This window comes from Podarcis erhardii, assembly GCF_964252035.2.
Source record: "Podarcis erhardii genome assembly, chromosome: 6".
NCBI lineage: Eukaryota > Metazoa > Chordata > Lepidosauria > Squamata > Lacertidae > Podarcis > Podarcis erhardii.
In genome coordinates this window covers 3,221,963-3,228,255 of record NC_138510.1, presented here as the reverse complement: position 1 = coordinate 3,228,255, position 6,293 = coordinate 3,221,963, and positions in this window count along the sequence as shown.

Below are 6,293 nucleotides of genomic sequence, written 5' to 3'. Positions count from 1 at the left end.
GACCCTGGGGGTCCCTCCCCGCCCCGCGGTTCGGCGACAGGCGACAACGGCGCGTCCGCTTTTTGTTGCTCCCGCGTGGCGATCCTGCGACTTGATTGAATTGCGTTAGATGGTCTTGGTGAACTGAAAAAAAACCAACAAGACATTGCGATCTCTGTAATGTCAAACACGGTAGCATGCAAATGAAGCCGGTGGCAATGAATTCATCCAAGCAATGCAAAAAGAAAAAGGCCTACTAATTCGAATTGATATCCTGTTGCAACTGTTTCAAAAACGATGGGTAGCAATGCTTTATCACCTGTTTTGTGAGGTCTGCCTGAAAAGCGGTATATCAATCAGTGCTGGCGGCACTAACAGACTCAAAATAGCCGAAAAGGTGGAAACTGCAACCGGAACCAGGTGTCATCTACTGATGGGACATTATTTTTCCCATCCTTGCTATCTGTATTTTGTAACATGTCTTGCTGGTTCACTGTGTTCTGTGTGGAACTGGATTCCAGTCTCAAATCTCACATTCCCTATAGAGCTCTTGTTTTACACAGCCGGATTGGGCCAGGAATGATGCTGTTGTCCCTGGGTAGGCAAACTAGGGGCTGGATCCGGCCCAATCGCCTTCTAAATCTGGCCTGCGGACGGTCTGGGAATGAGTGTGTTTTTACATGAGTAGAATGTGCCCTTTTATTTAAAATGCACCCCTGAGTTGTGGGGTAGAGGAATTCATTCAGTATTATTTTTTCCAAAATATAGTCTGAGGGTCTAGAGACAGTGGGCCGGCCCCTTGCTGAAAAAGTTTGCTGACCCCTGCTGTAGTGCCTCTAAAGAGGTTGCCATTTTCAAGGACTCCTGCTGTGTTTAGACAGCTGTGGTCCAGCTTTCAGGAAGTTGTTGGGGCTTGGTGACCAACCTGAGATTGTGTTCCTGTCTTGAGGAAAATTACTGGTGAATTTGCTCTGAATCGAGATTGTGTTCTGGATCCCATGTTACAGGGACTCCTTGCACAGCCCGAGACAAAGTTTGTGTCCTTTGTCAACCTTGTGTTTGCATTCAGAGCTTTCTTGCAACACGCCTGGAGGCAGAGAGTAGCATCACTTCCTTTTCTGTATGCTAACAACCAGAAGCGGTGAGTTTCGGTGCACTGCACACCAAAGCTCTGCCATAAACTTGATAAGAATCACACAGGCTGGAGCAGCTTAACGGGCTCAGTCACGGCAGTGGAATTTTGTTGGGCAGGGCACCTTGTGGTCATTTGATGATCTCAAGGTTGAGTCCACATGTCTAAAGGCAAACAGTTTTGTGTCACAGTTTTCTAATGCTGATACTTGTCTTCTGTACTCTTAACTTGCAGAACATGTTGCTTCTGCAGGGAGGATGATATTCAGTGATGATGTGAGAAGGTATAGAGAGTTCTTATCTCATTCCCTTTCTGCAGAGGATTATCTCTGTGGGAAGGCAGAGGGGAGGCCTTATTCCTATTAATGCAAGGCCAGAAGTCCATCTGCTCCAGCACCCTTTTCACCGCATAGGCTGGCCATATACCGTACTTTGGGAAAGACAGCAGCTCAGTGATATATTTGCCTGGAACATGGAATTTCCTGATTGGTTGATCCATCTATCCATTTCCATGAACATGCCTAATTCACTTTTGAAGCCGTTCAAATTATTCATTATTATTTACTGAATTTCTATACTGCGCTTCGTCTGAAGATCATCAGGCGATTCACAACATAAAAATAAAAAATGAGAACACAAAATACATGATAAAGCAAACAAAAGTGACAACCCCACGCTCACAAACACATTTAAAAGGCCATAGAATGGTTAATCAGCCAAAGGCCTGCTTACAGAGAAACGTTTTTACCTGGCCTCTAAAGATATGTAATGATGGCACCAGAGACAGCCACTGCAAAAAAAAGACCTACAGTGGTGCCTCGCAAGACGAAATTAATCCGTTCAGTGAGGCTCTTCGTATAGCGGTTTTTTCGTCTTGCGAAGCAAGCCCATTGACAGTTTAGCAGATTAGCGCTATTAGCGGTTTAGCGGCTTTTAGCGGATCAGCTGATAAGCGGCTTATCAGCAGATCAGCTGATAAGCGGCTTAGCGGCTTAGGAAAAGGGGGGGGGAGGGGAAAAACCCCGCAGGAACTCGCAAGACATTTTCGTCTTGCGAAGCAAGCCCATAGGGAAATTCGTTTTGCAAAGCGCCTCCAAAACGGAAAACCCTTTCGTCTAGCGGGTTTTCCGTCTTGCAAGGCGTTCGTCTTGCGGGGCACCACTGTATTCTTGTGATGCCACCTTCCAGACCACTTGTGAAAGAGGCACACAGAGAAGTGCCTCAGAAGATGAGCTCAGGGGCCAAGTTGGTTCATATTGTGAGAGGCGGTCCATGCGGTATTGCTGTCCTGAGCCGTTTAAGGCTTTATAGGTCAAAACCAACACTTTTAGTTGGGCCTGGAAAATAATTGGCAGCCAGTCCAGTCCAGGCAGGATCTTGTGACCATCTCCTCGCCTTGTGACAGCAGATGCTATAAATTAACTATGCATAGTGTGAAAGGGCACTGTCTTATCTGCCCTGAATCTCCTGCCAGTTTCATTAAGTTACCTCTGCCCACCTCCTCCTCCACAATGCTTACTGGTGTCCAGCTCTTATGAACTTGGTATGAGGAGGTGAGCACAAGGAGAAATTGCCAAGGGAGATTCTGTGCATCAGTTTTCGCAACAGTTTAGAAAGCCCCATTGGAACTTGCATCTCAGTAAACATGCCTAGGATTGCATTTGCTTCAGAGAGCAGGACAATATGTGGAAACTGTGAGGAAGCAGATATAGGTTAAATGAAACAGTAAAAACTGTTTGGCAGTGGAACCTTTGGGTAGGTGTGGGTCTTTCTTCCTGGAAATGTACACAGAGGCTGGCCATCAGTCTGCGAGGCTGTAGATGCAATATTTTTTGTACTGGGCCAGGAGTTGGACTAGATGCTCTTTGAGGCTTCTCCCAACTCTGAAATTATATTATTCTTACTCTGTACTTTGAGACCTGAGTCTCGTCTCTTCCTTCCCTACCACACCCTCAAATTTTCTTACCTAGTTACATTAGCTTCTTGAGTTGTGATGTTTGCACAGTTTTTAACTGTCCTGGTTTTGGAGAAGGGCGGGTTTATTTTATTTTTTAAAATGCACATAGCCTAAAAATGCTATATGTCGTTGAGACTTTTAGGGGCGTTATTCGCAAAACAAGTGACTGCTCTACAGCACCAACTTGAGGCTCATCTCTGTTGTCTTGCTTCCACTGCTGTTCCCTGGCCTCCCTTTTGTCTTCAGTTTTTTATATATATAAAATTTTTGAACCCTGTTTTTGTTTTGAGCCATGCATTTACGTTGGACACAATCAGTGGGCAACTTTGCCTCACATTCTGTTGAATGAATGTGACTTAAGCAAGAGCTTACTTCTGCTTCAAATGCAGCTGTTTCTCACACTTGCTGAAAAGCTCCTTAATTCTGACACTTGCTCAGCCACCCAAGTGTGGCCTAGAAAGGTTGCTGACCCTGGTAATAGATAGGCTGGTTGGTTAGAAGAACACAGGAAATGGAGTCAGACTGGTGGGTCATCCAGCTCAGTATTCCCTACACTGACTGGCAGTAGTGGCTCTCCAGGGTTTCGTGCAGGGAACTATTCCCAGCCCTACCTGAAGATGCTGAGAATTGAACCAGACATCTTCTGCACACAAGGCCAGCGCTTTACCACTAAGCTGCTGCCCTTCTCAGTTACGGTTGTAGTTGATTTATAGAAGTGGCTGCCAGTGTGTTTTGTAAAAAGGGTATTTTGCTACTCTTGCTTGGTTATGGTTTCTAAAGTTTTGCACAGGAGTTGCCATCTATCCTCTGCTGCTTTTCAAGACTATATGTGCGTGCGCGCGCAGTCCACCACTTGATATGTCAATATGTCTTTTATTACTTTTTTATTTAGTTTCATTCAGTTGCACATTTTTAACACTCTTTACAATACTTTCAAATTATAACTGTTTTCAATACTGAGTGTGTGTGTCTGTGTATGTGTGTGTGTGTTCGTTCCTTTTTCTTATCCTTGTGACTTCCCTCCACCACATTACAGCTTCTTCTACTTACTATTGTGTTGTGAATATTGTTTTTATTTTTTCCATAAAACATCTATCCATATTTTAGCTTTACGAAATTTAATCAATTAATTAATCAATTCATATCAATGGTTTTGTTTCCGAGCAATGTTTTGTCATATATTCTTCCACACATTCTCTTTCCTAAATTTCTGATTTGATTGATATCTAATAGCTTCTGTCATTCTGGCCAGTTTTACGAATTCACATACCTTATTTTGCCAATCCGCTATTGATGGGACTGTGTCCCCTTTCCAATTTTTAGCTATTAGTATTCTGGCTGCAGCTGTGGCATATAAAAACAATAGGGATATCTATTGATAAGATACCTAATAGAAACGCTTCTGGGTTTTTTTCAAATGATGTTTTGAACATCTTTTTCAGTTCTTCATGTATACTACTCCAGAATTTTTTAGTTTTTTCATATCCCCACCATACATGATACATCGTTCCTTCTACCATATTGCATCTCCAGCAAGTGTTAGATTTTAATTTATAGATCTTAGCTAGTTTAGTGGGAGTTATGTACCACCTATATACCATCTTCATGAGATTTTCTCTTATTGTATAACAGGCAGTGAATCTTATGTCTTGTTTCCACAGTTTTCCCATTGCTCCATCTGGATAGGGTGGCCAATATCTTGGGCTCACTTGTGAGGGTATGAGGGTAGCTGAGCAACCGTTCTCTAGTGCAATGTCTGAAGATACGAGTCATGTTGTTTATGGATACATGCCAACTTTGCCCTCTTTGTATTAGAGGAATTAGTTACTAGATCTGTCATCTGGGTCCTCTCCTCCCTTAGTAATCCTGGAGTTGAAATTGTGAAGAAATTGACTTTTGTAAGAATGGGCTAGTGGCAGGAGTTGGAAACAAAGGCCTTAGTGGACTTGTAGGCCACAAACCCTTTCTCCGGATGAGACCCTTCAGCTGGAGCTGTGATGATACCTCTAGCTTGCCTGGATGGTGGCAGGTGAGATGTTTGTGTGCCCAGAAGCTTTTAACTTTTGTGTGGCTGGAATCCAGCCCACCCTGGCTCATAGCCCCTTGAAAGTTGCCCACAGGGGAATGTGGCCCTTGGTTTCGTCTCCCTTGCTTTAAAGACTAGTTTGAGATGTTGATCTGTGTGATGGATTTGTTGCTGTACCACAGGCTTCCTCAATCTCAGCCCTCCAGATGTTTTGAGACTACAATTCCCATCATCCCTGACCACTGGTCCTGCTAGCTAGGGATCATGGGAGTTGTAGGCCAGAAACATCTGGTGAGTCCGAGGTTGAGGAAGCCTGCTGTACCATTTGAGCCTGCAAGTGGGTGAACAAAATGTTGGAAAGTGTGTGAAATGCTGTAGTCCAATGACACATAATCACATGGTTCTTACGTAATAGTCATTCCGCAAGTGTGTATGAGAGAGAAAATACTTGGGGAAAGGGGGTTTAAGGCAGCAGTGGGAAATCTCCACCCTAAAGGTCTACTCAGACCCAAGAGGCCATTTCTCTCAAACCTCAGCTGGTTGCCCAAGACATGAGATATGGGACTTGCTGTTGTCAGGGGAAGGGCAGCAAGTGGATCCTAGAGAGGAGGCCTTCTCAGTGGTGGCACCCCACTTACGGAATAGCCAACCCAGAGAGGCTCACCTGGTGCCCTCTGCATGGACTTTTCAGCATCTTTTTATTACCTAGACATTTTAAAACAAACCCTGGGCTTCTTAAATTAACTGTGCATTCTTGGTCCTCGAGTATGTTTTGCAGATGAGCTGAAAATATGTTTTGTTCTAAATTTTTACTTTTTTAAAATTGTTTTCAATTACTGTACTTCTAAATGTTACTTGCTTTTCGTCTTGTAAACTAGAGAATTTTAGTGGTTTTAATGATGGATGAATGTATAATTTGAATAAATAAAGGATGTTGAAATGGGTCTTGAATGGGTAGACTGGATTGCTGCCCCCCTAAACTCAAGAATTGCTTTCTTATAGTAAAGAAGGCAGAGAGAGAGTAGTGGTGGATGAGAGAGCTACGCACTGACTTCGATACCCTGCATTTCTTAAGGGTTTCTCTTTACTCGAGAATGGAAAGTTTTCTGTCTCCAGTAAGACAGGGTCCGGCTTCCTGACCTGGCCTACACCCGAGAGGCTTTGATTTGTTGCCTTCTGCGTGATGCCTCACGATTGGTC